This window comes from Sarcophilus harrisii, chromosome 1 (assembly GCF_902635505.1).
Source record: "Sarcophilus harrisii chromosome 1, mSarHar1.11, whole genome shotgun sequence".
Classification (NCBI taxonomy): Eukaryota; Metazoa; Chordata; class Mammalia; order Dasyuromorphia; family Dasyuridae; genus Sarcophilus; species Sarcophilus harrisii.
This window is the reverse complement of record NC_045426.1, coordinates 410,954,530-410,970,571: the sequence shown is the minus strand read 5'-3', so window position 1 is coordinate 410,970,571 and position 16,042 is coordinate 410,954,530. Positions and strand designations below refer to the sequence as shown.

At 35.2% G+C, this 16,042-nt stretch overlaps 1 long non-coding RNA gene across 1 annotated transcript in view; it reads left to right on the top strand.

Moving 5' to 3' along the window:
* Nucleotides 1–16,042, top strand: part of LOC116420547 — a 626,917-nt gene that overhangs the window by 107,767 nt on the left and 503,108 nt on the right. The window contains exon 2 of the long non-coding RNA XR_004230898.1: nucleotides 7,316–7,500. This is a non-coding gene — a long non-coding RNA (uncharacterized LOC116420547). The remainder of the gene's footprint in view (nucleotides 1–7,315; nucleotides 7,501–16,042) is intronic.

The window sequence follows — 16,042 nt, the reverse complement described above, 5'->3', positions numbered from 1 at the left end:
AAGAGAGGCCTAACAGGAGGCAAATAAATAAAGACATGGGAGATAATATAAAAACATGCAATCATAGTAAGGGAAAAGGAGAGTTTTCAAAGGAATTAACACAATTGGGAGAATAATAAAGGGGACAAAATGTCACTACTTTTCTTCAAATATTAGAATAGAAAGACCACAGGCTAGGCCACAGCTGATTGTATATGCAAGACTCGTGTGGGTGATAGAGATCCTAAGATGGGTATCTTCAGAAAATTCCACTGCTGCTGGCTCTATGGAGATAAAGAGATTTTTGTTTTCATATGAATTTAATATAAATATTGTAAGTAAGTGACTTTCATACAGAAAGCATAATCAAATCTTTGGAGAAGGGAGGGATTTATGGCCAAAGAGAAACTACAGGACATCATGAAATGTAAAATGGGAAACATTGATTACTTTAAATTAAAAAGATTTTGCACAAACCAAACCAATGTAGCCATATTAGAAGGAAATCAGAAAGTTAGAAAGAAATTTATAACCAGTTTCTGTTAAAACCTCATTTCTAAAATATATAAATAACTGTGTCAAATTTATAATACAATTCCCCAATTGAAAGATGGCCAAGGAATATGAACAAGCAATTTTCAGTTGAAGATATCAAAGCCATATGAAAAAAAATGATAAATCACTATTGGTTAGAGAAATGCAAATTAAAATAACCTGAGGTACCACCTCATATCTCATATTGTTGGTATTTGAACAATATGACTCTTCCAATGGAGTTGCATGCTTTGCAGTAGAGTTTGAATGCTTGGCAGTTTAGTTTGAGAAACGAATCTCACACTTCCAGGGGTAGAACCAAGATGACAGAGTGAAGCCAGGAAACTACTTGAACTCTTCCAGCCACATGAATACCACATGAAACCAAGCCTCTGAACAGAGTCCGATAGGATGAAGCCACTCTTCAGTTCAAGCTTCATTGGAAAAATTCAATAAAAATCAGTCTACTGGGATGAAAAAGAAATCCAGTCCAGCTTAGACAGATTCTAGGAAACAAGATGAGAAGATCTTAATCACAGGAAATCAGCAACTGAGACCCTTGGTTCTGGCTCAGTAGAGGAGCAGATCAGTGGTACAGCTTCCAGTCCCAGCTCAGAAAGCAAATTGTGGGACGCTTGGGTGTTTCTTGAGAAGAACAGATAAAGCTACCCTGAAAACACAAGGGGTCCCTGTTCTCAAAGCCAAGGCTCAGAGTTGTACAGCAAGCTTAAGACAACATTTCCTCTACCCCTGAAACAGAGCTTGAAAAAAAAAGGAAATACCAAAAGAAAAGGAAAGAAAATGAGCAAGAAACAGAAAGGAACTATGACCATAGAAAGCTACTGTGGTGACAGGGAAGACCAAATCACCAACTTCGATGAGGACAAAATGTCCACAGAGCAAATCTCATAACGTGATATAAATTTGTCTCAATGTCAAAAAGGCTTTTGGAAAAACACTTTAAATAGTAAATAAGAGAGGAAGAAGAAAACAATGAGAAAAGAACGAAAAGTATGCAAGAGTCAACAACTTGGAAAAGGAAGGTCATTATTTAAAAAAATACAATTGTTCAAATGTAAAAAAGTATTAACTGAAGAAAACAACACTTTCAAAAGGAGAAAAGTTTTCAGTGGCTGGTATTTTATTATGGTAGTTGACCTTCATAATCTTCTTAAGACAACACAAATAGAAGCATTCATAATTGATAGTTCCACATTGAGGTGATATTGTGGTGGCTGAAGGAGTAGCTGTGTTTCTTGGTATTAATTGTTAGTCCAAAATTAGCACAAGCAGCAGAGCATCAATCCATACTTTGTTGCATCTCATCTTTAGGGTTACATTGAATACACTATTATTTGTAAATAAATAATACACCAATCTTGCCTTCATTTTAGTTTTGGCTTTTAACATTTTCTAGTTCAAGAACTGATTTGGTGTGTGACCTTGATGCCACATCCATCCTTATTGAAGATATTTGACAACATGGCTGAAAATAACTTCCTAAAAGGCATGGGAGCAAAAAGAGCCTAGTAACACTATACTTGTTACTGGGAAAGCAAACAATGTCTATTATTCAGAATTCTGGGCAAGCTTGTCATCATGCAATTGATATACAATACTGATGAAATGAAAAACAAAATCATCCAATATACCCACAATGTGTTCTTATGTTCTTTACTTTAAAATCTTTCATATATATATATATGTTTTATTTTATAGCTTTTTATTTACGAGATATATCATGAGTAATTTTCAGCATTGACAATTGTAAAACCTTTTGTAACAATTTTCCCTCCTTCCACCCACCCCCTCTCCCAGATTATAAGTTGACCAATACATGTTATATATGTTATAGTATATGTTAAATTCAATATATGTATACATGTCCATACAGTTATTTTGCTGTACAAAAAGAATCAGACTTTGAAATAGTGTTCAATTAACCTGTGAAGGAAATCAAAAATACAGGCAGACAAAAATAGAGGAAATTCTATGTAGTGGTTCTTACTTATTCCGAAAAGTTCTTTTGCTGGCTGTGGCTGATTTGATTCATTACTGCTCTATTGGAACTGATTTGGTTCATCTCATTGTTAAAGAGGGCCACATCCATCAGAATTGATCATCATATAGTATTGTTGTTGAAGTATATAATGATCTCCTGGTCCTGCTCATTTCACTCTGCATCAATTCATGTTAAGTCTCTCCAGGCCTTTCTGAAATCATCCTGTTGGTCATTTCTTACAGAACAATAATATTCCATAATATTCATATACCACAATTTATTCAAGCCATTCTCCAATTGATGGGCATCTACTCAGTTTCCAGTTTCTGGACACTACAAAGAGAGCTGCCATGAACATTCTTGCACATACAGGTTCCTTTCCCTTCTTTAAGATCTCTTTGGGATATAAGCCCAGTAGTAGTACTGCTGAATCAAAGGGTATGCACAGTTTGATAAATTTTGGGGCATAGTTCCAAATCGCTCTCCAGAATGGTTGGATTTATTCACAATTCCACTAATAATGTATCAGTGTCCCAGTTTTCCCACATCCTCTTCAACATTCTGCATTAATATCTGTCACAAGGGAAAATGTAACCAGAAGAAGGTCATTCAACTTCAAGAGCCTGAAAAATATTTTGACAGCCCCCCACCATATCAAGCATAAATTAACCTTTTCATAATCTCATTCCATATTCCTTTTTTAATTCATTCAAGTCAAGTAGAATAAGTTTTACAGGGTTGACTTCCATGAAACCATTTTTCAAATATGTAAAGATTTGTAACATGTCTCTTTGTTGTCTTTTATAAGGTCAGCTCTCTGAGATCTTCAATTACCCTAGTATAGTTCTTTATCCTACTAGTCGCTTTCTTTTGAATTTTGTTTAGCTTATTAATTTCTTTCCTTTTCTTCCAAATTGGAACCTCAAACTGGAAATGATATTACAGGTGTCATATGCTTATAAAAGACAAGAGAGACATCCTTAACTTATTCCTGGACAAACAGTATCACTTTGATGATTTAAGTTAAACTAGAAGTCTACTAAAACTTGAAACTTTTCTTCAGATGAACTCCTTGTCCAACTTGTACATTGCCAAGTTGTTACTTTAAAAAAAAACACTGAAGTGTAAAACTTTTATATTTATCAATATTAAATGCAATATGAATTCTCAAGTTCTGAGTTTATTAGGACGTTCCCTTTAACATGACTGCCATTTTGTTTGTTAGATATTCAGCCAAGTTTGGAGTTATTACCCAATCTTGTAAGTATACTGTGTTTTATTTTATTTTTTTTTATTTTAAATCATCCATTTCCCCTCCTTCCCCCAAAAAATACAATGAGCACACATTCCCAGAACTTTTTTCTGATGTTAATTTTCTCCAACCATCAATGTCTATTCTTGTTATCTGGTTATTCAAATATTTTGATATCCATCTGAACATATAACAGTTTTTTTTCCATATTTTACCATCTTTTCTGCAAGAGTAAAATAGGAGACTTTTTTTTTTTGCTAAACTGAATTTAATATCCTTGAAGACAGTGAATATGTGAAGAGGTAGTATTTCAACGTATAGACATGGGTACTAGACTTCAATTCAGAAAGACTTGTTACAGTTCATCATAGTAAAAGAAATGCTAGATCTAGAATCAGGAGAATCTGGCTTTGGAACTATCCTGTAATATTTGCTAGTTGTATAATCTTGGACAATTTAGTCCTTTGAGTCTTAGATGAAAAAGATAATGGTATTTGAAATATCTGTCTCACAAAGTTTTTGTATGTACAGGTTAAATTACTTAAAGAATTTACAAACTCTAAAACACTCTACTATTATCAGTAATATGTTATTACTATTATCGTTGGATAACAGAGAGTTTGAAAATATTTGATAAAAGATCTAAGTCAACCTATTTATTTTATAAATGAGGAAAACAGGGTAGAAAGGTTGTAACTTTTCTAAAGTCTATTAGTACAATTTTCTATTAGTCCAATATATTAAAGGTAGAATTATTAACATAGGTTCTGTGGTTCCAAGTCCAGTGATTTCTTGTCAATGTCCTTTCCATTTGATTTATTTCAAAACTCAAATGTCCTGGATTTAATAGTTTCTCTCTATTTCTTTCCCTGTCTCTATTTCTGTCTCACTTTTTGTCTTTGTCTATATGTCTTTATTTTTCTCTGTCTCTCTGTCTGTCTTTGTCTGTTGTTATACACACATAGAGAATTGTATAGTACATAAACATGCAGTTAAGACTAACAGTCATTTTTCTCTCCTCACATATAAAGTAATTATTGCCTTTCTATTTTTGTAACAAGAAGAAGAAACCATGTTTGGGGGAGGGTATATATTTTAGTTTCATGGAGTTATTTCAATTTTAAAACGACCTTAAATTTAAAAAAAAAATAAAGAAAAATTACATGTTAGCAGATTTTAAAATTATATTTCAATCCCAAAGGAACTTTTTAAAGTAGTGCATTGTTTTTCTTTTCCTTTCTCTAGAATGTTATTCTTTTTTTCCCCTATTGCTTTTTTATAAAATAACCGCAAATGATAAGTTAAAAATTTTGAGAAACCTGCAATAGTTTCAGGAACAGCAGAATGTTTTTATGCATTCTTGCAATGGCCCTTCAAGGGTTTTCATATTTTAAACCCATCCCTATTTGTGAGTTGGTTATAGAAACAGATGTTACCCCTGTTTTTTTTCTCCATGCTCATATTTAAATAGTTATTATGTTCTCTGTCTTGTAAAATAACAATGTTCTTTAAGAAGCTTTTAAGCATAACCAATGCATTTTAGTTTGCTTAATGTCAGATACAGACCTGCACCATAACAAAAGTACTTTAAATGTCAACACAAATCAATTTTGCAAATTTCAGCCTGCCATTAACGAAAACCCAGGTCTCTCATGACAGATGCCCTCTTAATTCATAGTTAATGTTACAGAATATTTGTCCACATCATGGCCATTTTCAAACAGAAATCTTGGCAGCTGCTCTACTATTTTGGAATTCCATTTCATATTTCTGGAGCATATATTACAGGAATGAAATATTTATGTTAGTACTGTCTTAATTTTCAGATATATAAAATATGGCTACAAATATTGTAATTTATATATACTCTTTATGTGTGTAATTTAAATTATAATTTTACATCCCTTCTTTGGGCATCTGGAGATATATAGTAGTATACCTCTAGAAAAATGTATATGATATTAGCATATTTATAATTTAGTTAATTCACTATGAAATGAACCAAAATTTGACTTTAGATTTAGAAAAATCCTCAAATGGAAGGGCATAAATAGTTATTAATGTTTTATGCCCTCTGCTTTAGTGTGATAATGAAGCATTTTTAACTTAGATAGAATTTTAATAAATTCACATGGTGCGTTTCAGAAACATTTAAATGCTTTGTTTTATTTTTATGTGCAATTCAGTGACGAGGCAAAAGTAAATGAACATTTCATTTTAAGTGGGAACTTCTTCCTCTTATGAACTCCAAATGGGTGAATTTATTTTCTGCTTTCAGAGTAACTTTCCTAAAATATAGCCTTAGATTATTTCCTGGAATAATGAAAGATTGCATGAGTGTCTGTGACCATAGACTAGTTGACTTTGTGGGGAAATAATCGAAATTTTATAACATAGTTTGGGTGAATTAAAATATATAATTTAAAATAATGGGAAGTGAGTTTGAATATTAGATCAAATGATATAGCATTCACGAAGTGTTTTGCAATTTTAAAATTTATTAGATAATCTCTAAGCACCCTTCTGGTTTGTACATTCTGTGATTCTATTAGCATACCTATGTGTTCCATGTAAGCTTTGAGGATACTTATCCTCATTTTCATGGGTGAATAATGTTCCCAGGGTTAGACTGGCCACATCTCCTACTCAAAGTTATAAGAATATTCCTTGAGAGATCATGGATGATTCCCTAATTCTATTAGCTTGTATTTATCCACAACATTTTTATTTGAAAATAATTCATATGTAATTCATGCAAAAGGGTATTTGTTTCATTTTTTTTATTTTTGTTTTCTTTATTAAAGCTTTTTTTTAATTTTTCAAAACATATGCATGGATAATTCTTCAACTTTAACTCTTGCAGAACCTTGTGTTCCAATTTCCTCCTCCTCTTAACCCCTCCCGCAGATGGCAAGTAGTCAAATATACATTAAACATGGTAGAAATATATGTTGAATCCATCAAATGCATACATATTTATACAATTATCTTGTTGCCCCAAAAATTAAAATCAAACCAGAAAAAATGAGAAAGAATATAAAATACAAGCAAACAACCAAAAAAAGAGTAAAAACACTATGTTTTCCATAGTTTCTACATTCTCTCTCTGGGTGTAGATGGCACACTTCATCACAAGACTATAGGAATTGGTCTGAATCATCTCATTGTTAAAGAGAACCATATCTATCATAATTGATCATCATATAATCTCATTACTGTTGTGTACAATAATCTACTGGTTCTGCTTATTTCACTCAGCATCAGTTCATGTAAGTCTCACTAGGTTCTTTGAAATCATCTAAAGGGATATTTGTTAAGGTAGTATGTTTTAATAGTTTACTTTTAATTCTCCCCAGAACTCACCCTCACTCACCCTCAAGTACATACAATCTAGGGGAAAGAGTGCACATGTTGCAGATGGGTAACAAAACTAGTAATATCTGGAAGTCCTTTTCTCTCTCATTCATATAGCTTACAGATCTGTGATTCAACAATCATGAAGTTTGACAGAAAGTGATTATTTCTTTATGTCTTTGTTTTTGCCACAGTCTCTCTAAGAAATAATTGCTGCTGCCTTGTTGATGGATTGCAATCTGTGTCTCTGGTTGGAATAGTCACATCAATACAATTAAAGGCCCCAGAAGCACTGAAGAAATATAATGAAGTATCGATTGATTGTTTATACTTCAGTTGGCTATTAAGAAGACTGAAGAACTAATTCATGACTTTAATAGTGAGTACAATAAAATAGTGAACAAAATCCTGAAACAAAATATAATTCACTTTTTAAAAATACAAATCATTATTTCATGTAATTACTTCAGGTTTGTTTTTCTGTGTATACTTATACAACCATTGTGTATTTGTATACAAGTCTTTTTTAAAGCCAAAGTTATTGACCACCAAACATATGTTCATTTAGAAATTACAAAGGAAAGTTAAGATGCATTCTTTCAGTGTATTGGGATTCTAAACAATGTACATTCCATAGCACTCAAGTACTCTTAAGGTTCTAACCAGTGAAGTTCCAAAGGGGAACTTTTTGTATCACATGCTATGCATATTCTTGTAAATTCTGGAGAGGAATAAAATATCAATGTTATGCTAAAAGAAGGCTTTTAAAACTTATTTTTGTTTATTTTGCTGCTACTGATGGAGCCAAGGGAACATTTTATCCCATGAAAAATGTCCTTCCAAATAAATGCAGCTGGTGTCTATGGGTGGCAGTTTCGCCTGCCTTCCATTGACAAATGAATAGCATTGTGAAATTTCATGGTGATTTACAGTTTTCATATATTTTTTAAAAACTTGTAAATCAGTATAAAGTAGTTTTCCAAATGCTTTCTGATCTTCAGAAAAATAGAGGAAAATGTTATACACTATTGATCCTGAAAAAATATTTGTTCATTGACTAAAATAAGTATTTTATTTGAATTGCAATGTATTTTTTCAGGATTATATTGTTTAGTTTTGATTTTGTTTTCTATACATTATCCTTTTCTTTCCATTTTGTCCTATATAATAAAATAATATTATACCTGGATATTTCATTTCCATAACTACATGTGTCCGAAGTCAGGCAGAGTTATTATTTGCATCTTAATAATTGTAATATAAGGACTATATTTTACTTTACATAATTGAAGCTTAATTGATTCTTCAGCTTGCACTTCAATTATAAATGAGGGTTGGTCATTTCTATTCATAAGAGAAACTTCATGATTAATGAAATATTGGAAATCTTCAGAGGCACTATCTTTGAGAGTTAGGTTAAAGTGAAAGAACTCTTAGATTTTTCCCCTGCACTGCTTTGAAGGACCCAAATAAATTGGAGAATCTTCCATATTATTTATCAGATATTACAAATGCTTCTCAAATGTGCTTACTGAGTACTCTATATTTTTGTGCTTCTCCAAACTCTAATCTAAGTTTAATATTAAAAAGCATATGATATTAGAAAGGGTTTCAGTATTGGGCAATAAGATTGATAAATTAAAGCATTGGAAGATATGGACAAAAGTTTCCAGGGTTTCACATTGGCCATAAAAAGACTGTGTGATTATTGCTTCCATGAAACATTTCATCTAACAATTTCCTAAAGGTTTCTATGTTTCAGGGGTTCTGTGATCTTGGATTAGAAAAAAATCACATTTTAATTTTTCCCTTACCTTTAACTGATATAAAGCTTTTCCTGACAATATTAAGGAGGAAAGTAAAATAAACAAATAATCAAAATAACAATAACAACAACATTATTCTGGGGAATCCAAAGATTTCACTAGACTGCCAAAAAAAATTGCATGATGTATGAAAAAAAGGTTAAGATTTATTTCTGTGGTTGAATATCAGTAATACTAATTTAATAATTTTAGAGGTTTTGCAATGTATTAGTAATTTGATGCCTAGTGCCTAATCAGGGATCCTCAAACTACAGCCCTCGGGCCAGATGTAGCAGCTGAGGATGTTTATCTCCTAAAGGCCCACAAAACAAAGATTTTGTTTTTACTATAGTCAGGCCCTCCAACAGTCTGAGGGACAGTGAACTGACCCCCTATTTAAAAAGTTTGGGGACCCCTGGGCCTAGATTCTCTACTTGGCCCTCAGAATTACTATGTGTGTGACATTTATAGATCACTTAATTCCATTGTTTTCTTCATCTGAAATACTATTTCTGAAGTCCCATTAGGTAATGGAGCTATTGACTTCTGCAATAATAATACAATACTGCCTGGATCCACTATGAAATCATACAAAAATAGGCACCAATCACTTATGGAAGATATGACATTTGTATGCCATTCTAAAAGATTCTTAGTAGGACTACAGTTTTCACATTTATGAAATCATAGTTTTTAATCAAATCACTTTATAATAGTTTTTGTAAACTTGTGTGATGAAATAAAATGTATGTATACACAATATGTTTAAGTATATATAGGTATAGATAAATATATATATATATATATATATATATATATATACACATCATATATATGTATATTCCAAGTTTTGATTTTCTTACTGATTTGTTGTGTCTTAGAAATGAGAATTTCTGTTTCCTTTTGGTCCTTTGTAAAGTAAAACAAGGTTCAAATAAAGGCAATCATGTAAAAAGGTTGTTGAAAATTTTGGGGTTTTTTGTTTTTGTTTTGGGGAGCACAAAATCCATACTGATTATTTCATTAGTGAGAAGAGGACCTAATATGAATATCTCACTAATACAGACTGGCAATTTTCTATTAGCTCCACTATCAATGGGGAGCTTTTTGAAACATGATAGGTTAAGTAATGTCTTTTATGAGACATAATATAGTTCAAAAAAAAAGGCAAGAACTTAAGATTTCATGATTATAAGTCTGACTCTCTAGGAACTTTACATTACTATTTAGAACAAAATACTAGGGAAGGAATCTATGATTTTAGCTTTATATGTAACATTTTCTAACATTGTATTTATCAAAGTTTCTTTATAAATTATGTTATTTTTAATACACATTGATTTATTTATCACATCGGGGAAGAAAAATTAGAACAAAAGGGAAAATTCATGGAAGAGGAAGGAAAAAAAACGTAAAAAAATAAGTGAACATATCATGTGCTGATTTGTATTCAATCTCCATAGTTCTTTTTCTGTATGCAGATGGCATTTTCTGTCCAAAGTCTATTGGGATTGCTTTGGATCCCTGAATCAAGAGAAGATACAAATGTTTTAAAACTGATCATCACAAATTCTTGATGTTATCTGTATACAATATAGTCTTTGTTCTGCTTGTTTTGCTCAGCATCATTTCATGTAAATCTTTCCAGGTCTTTCTAAATAAGTTTATTCATCAGTTTTTTTCTAGAATAAGAGTTTTCTTTTGCCTTCATATACTACAACTTATTCAGCCATTCCCCAATTGATGGGCATCTATTCACTTTTCAATTATCTGCTACCACAAAAAGAACTGCTGGAAACATTTTGGCATTTGCAAGTCCTTTCCCCTTTTTTATGATTTCCTTGGGATACAGACCTAGTAGTGGCATTGCTGGAACAAAGTTTTATAACCCTTTAGGCATATTTTCAGATTGCTCTCCAAAATGGCTGGATCATTTCACAACTCCACCAACAATGCATTTGTGTCCCAGTTTTACCACATCCCTTCCAACATTTATCATTATATTTTCCTGTCATCTTAGCCAATCTGAGAGGTGTAAGGTGCTACCTCAGAGGTTTTTTTTTTAATTTTTATTTCTCTAATCACTAGTGATTTAGAGGATTTTGTTTGTATGACTAAAGATGGCTGTAATTTCATCATCTGAAAATTGTCTGTTCATATCCTGTGATTTTTAACAATTGGGGAATTTATTAATGTTTCAGTAAAAGAGAAGGCTTTTTTCTCTTAATGATAAGCTTCTGAATATATGCTGCTTATACTGGAAACATAAATATATTCAAGTATAATTTACACATCTGAGATAGAAATAACAAATCAATTTGGTTATAAAAATTAGACATCATAAAACATTTTTTTTAACTCCAGATCTGGAAAAGATACCCCCCCACAAAATTGATTTTAGATCTTTGAAGACTGGTCATTGTGAAGATCATGTATTTTAAGATCAGCACGAGACAGGAATTCAGGTTAGGGGAAAATCGTCAGTCTTTATTCTCAGTGAAGAAGGATCAGAGGTGGAAAAGAATCGGCGATAGCAATGTGTGCAGCTGAGTCAAGAAGCTAGCTCGACCAGCAGCCACACAACCAGCAACTGGAATCTCGAACCCAGCCCAATCTCTCCCCACTTGTCTTCCTCCCTCTCTCTCTGCCTCCACCCACCAAAATCATCATTTCCTATACAACACATCAGGACTTGCACTGAGAGTGGGCAGGGACCATTCTTTATCCAATCATGTATATTAATAGAGTATAGCCCAATTACTATCTAGCCTCATGTACTTGGGACCTCAGTGCATCAGCTCAAACCTCAGCCCATTACATTTCCCGCTTTCTTTTATTTTAGAACTCCGGTGGTCATGCCATCCCTGACTCCTCAGGGAGGTCAGAGCCCCCAAGGGGAGGTGATCACAGCCTCCCTAACTTCTCAGGGAAGGAGGTGAAAGCACCGAAAAGGAGGTGATCACAGCCTCCCTGACTTCTCAGAAAAGGCGGTGAAAGCACTAAAAAGGAGATGATCACGCCCTACCTGACATCTCAGGAAGGGAGATGAAAAGCACCAAAGGGAAATGGGGGTTGCTAGCGGGTTTCTGGGCTGAAGGGTCTTATTATGCACAAACCCATCAGCATGGGAGGTATTATGCAAGCACATAGCAATAACGCAGAGGCTATTAGGGATGACCCTCCCCTCAGTCAGTGCAGGCTCGATGTGGTGTAACAAACATGAATTGTACAGACAAGTAGCGGAATAGCAAACAATATAAATCAACATGGTGTTGGAAAAGATCACCAGAAGTCCTAGAAGGTGGGTATGTAAACAACAGTCACACATACACCTTCTTCAGCAGCCAAGAGATAGTCCAAAACCAATCTATTGTCCATTGTTTCACATGTCAGGGAATCCAATGATCCCCCTGAGTTTTTGAAGTCCTGCAAAAGTCTTTTTATGTGTTAGGGAATCCAATGATTCCAGCAGAATCCAATGATTCCTGAGAGTTTTCAAGTCCTATGTCTCAGAGAATCCAATGATTCCTGAGGGTTTTCGAGTCCTATGGCTCAGAGAATCCAATGATTCCTGAGGGTTTTGAAGTCCAACAATCTTTGATGTCCATGAGTCAAACGCCATAACTGCCATGCTCTTTCAATGGTGAGCACAATCAGCAACAGAACCACCCGATATTTCTTGGGTCTTCTCCTTTGTTTCAAGGGTCTGCTCTGTCTCTCTGCGATGGACAAGGCGAATATGGCTCGTTGGCACCCATCTGATTCCTTCTCCACCTGTAGAGATACAAGCAAACCCTCTCCCCAAAGCAGTTAGCCTATCTGGTCCTTTCCATTCACCACTTTCTGGGTCTCTCCACATCACCTGGCGATTATCTAAAGATAGTGGAGCTGCTCGCACTGGACACTGACCTTCCGGTGGGTTATAAAACCTGTCTGCCGGAGCCAGTGCATCTTTGTCAAAAATCAAGAAGTTAATAGTATAAAGAGCTAGATTTAGAAGTTCTCTAGGGTTACCTGTGGCTCCCCCTTTCTTTTGTTTTTGGAGGAGTGTCTTAATATCTCTGTTTCTCCTCTCCACTATTGCCTGTCCTTGAGGATTAAAAGGTATGCCCGTGGTGTGTAAAATCTTATACTGTGCACAAAAGTGTGCAAAATGTTTTGAAGTATAAGCAGGACCATTGTCTGTTTTTATTGCTTGTGGCACACCCATAATGGCAAATGCTTGTATGAGGAATTCAGTGACCACTCGGGCTGTCTCTTTTGCTGCTGGCATTGCAAAAGTGAATCCTGAAAAGGTGTCTACCACAACATGGATGAAAGACAGACGACCAAAAGATTTATAATGGGTCACATCCATTTGCCAGATTTCATTGGGTCTCAAACCACGAGGGTTCTTCCCTGGAGGCAGTGTAGGAGCGTGGAAAGGAAGGCAAGCCGTACAGGCTTTTACTATGCTCCTAGCTTCCTCTCTTGTTATTCCAAATTGTAAACGTAAAGCTCGAGCAGCCTGATGATATTTAGAATGAGATGCCTGGGCTTCTTGGAACAAAGGGGTATTGACCAACATAGTTAGAAGGCTATCTGCCTTTGAATTGCCATCAAATATGGGACCTGGAAGTCCACTATGAGAATGGACATGTAATATATAGATCTTACCTGGATGCTTTCTCACTTGCTCTTGAAGTTTCTTAAAGAGCTGATATATATTAGAGGCTGCAAATTTTATTTGGGCTGTGGCAATTCTTTGTACCACACCTACTGAATAGGCCGAATCAGATATTATATTTATGTCTCCTGGATAATAAGTAAGAGCTAGAATGATCGCGTACAATTCATTCTGCTGAGTGGACTGAAAAGGAGTTCTGACTACTCTCTTTATAGTTAGATCATGAGAGTACACAGCACAAATATTATGTTTGGATGCATCCGTGAAGATAGTTGGTCCTTTAAGAGGAACTTTAGAAACTTTTTCTTCAAGAATCCATCGCCAATTATGTAATAGTCTAGTTATCTTTAATGGAGACCCATGTAAAAAATTTGGAGCCATGGCTAATAAAATTTGCCACTCTGGGATGGTCTCACAACACACATTAATTTGTGTATTGGTATAAAAGGTGTATATCTTGTCAGGTCTTGTCCCAGATAATTGTACTGCTCGCTTAGTGGCCTTTAATAAAATTCTAGCCACAAGCACTGGGTAGGGTGTAAGGCTTTGTTCTGGTTGTGCCGGGAGGTTCACCCACTCTATCACACTGTGTCCTTGATGAAGGACTGCTGTGGGTGCCTCTTGTGTGGCAAAAACTGATATCTCCAAGGGTTTTTGAGTGACTCTTTCAACCACATTGGATAAAGCCAGTTCAACTTCTCTCAAAGCCTCTTGAGCTTCTTTTGTAAGCTGGCGTGGTGAATTTAAAGCACTGTCTCCCCTTAAAATGTCATATAACGGTTGTAACTGATAGGTAGTCAAACCTAACACTGGTCGCATCCATTGGATATCTCCTATCAATTTCTGAAAATCATTCAATGTGTTTAGCTTTTCTGTTCTTAAGGAGAGTTTTTGAACTGTAAGCACCTTAGGGTATACTTCATATCCTAAATATTGAAAAGGAGCATGTCTTTGAATTTTTTCTGGTGCTATGTATAATTTGTAATTCCTTAGTGTTTCTATGGTCTTTTGTAGACATGCCTCTAACATTTGTTCCTCAGGTGCACATCCCAAAATGTCATCCATGTAATGTAATAGCATAACTTTTGGGAATGCTTTTCTTACTGGAGCAAGAGCAGCAGCAACATACATTTGACACATAGTAGGGCTGTTTTTCATTCCCTGTGGCAAAACTGTCCATTCATATCTTTTATAAGGCTCAGCTAAGTTAACGCTGGGCACTGAAAAGGCAAATCTTTTCATATCCTCCTTATCCAGAGGGATAGAATAGAAACAATCCTTAATATCTATGACCCAAAGAGGCCATTCTCTAGGCAACTGAGTAGGAGATGGAAGTCCAGGCTGAAGAGTTCCCATAGTTTCCATCTGTTCATTCACTTTTCTTAAATCCGTTAACATCCTCCATTTTCCAGATTTCTTTTTCACAACAAACACTGGGGAATTCCAAGGACTTAGAGAAGGTTTTAAGTGTCCTTGGTCAAGCTGCTCCTGTACTATATCTAATAAGGCCTGAATTTTATCTTTACTTAAGGGCCACTGCTCTATCCACACTGGTGTATCAGTTTTCCATTGGATAGGAACAGGTGAAAGTGTTGGCAGGCCTTCAACAGCAGCCCTGCTTAAAAAACCGAAGTACTCATTTTTAACCCTAATTGCTGTAAAACGTCTCTTCCCCACAGATTGATGGGGATTTTTTCAACTATAAAAGGAGTAAAAACTCCTGTTTTGCCTTCAAAAGTCCATCTCATAGGGGCAGCACTAACTTCAGCTGCTATTGATCCTCCTACACCAGACATGTAGGTGTCTGCTTTAATCTTTGGCCAGTGACTGGGCCAGCTGGCACCTCTAATGACCGTCCGATCTGCACCAGTGTCTACCAATCCTTCCAATGGAAGGCCATTTATATAGATTGTGAGCATAGGTCGGTCAGTTGTTACAGCTGCTGTCCAGTAAATTGCTGGATTTTGTGATCTGGAATCAGAATCTGGGTGACTATCACCAGGCTGCTTATTAGGATTCTGTATGAGTAAACCTGATGCTACTATTTCTCCTGGGTGATAAGTCACACATTGTCTGCCTGTATTGGTGACTGGGATATTATCTACACATTCCCCAGTTTCCCACATCAGTATGTGGATGGACACTGTTTTGTACGTACTCTCAGGAGGTAAAATGGTCAAGCCTACTGTGCCTGGAGGCAAGGGATCCATAGGCTGGAGAGGAACAGATTTCACCTCTCCAGGGGGTATCTCAGTTGTCTCAGCTGCATACAACTCTATTCTCCCTAATTGTAATCCCTTTCTTCCATCAGGTTGCTTCCTGGCTGATTGATTGTGTAATCCCTTTCTGCCATCATATGGCTTCCTGGCTGATTGGTCATATTGGGGTATTGGCCGTCTAGGCACTCTCTGGGTGCACCATTGGCTGCCATCATGCCCCAAGTGTTTTTT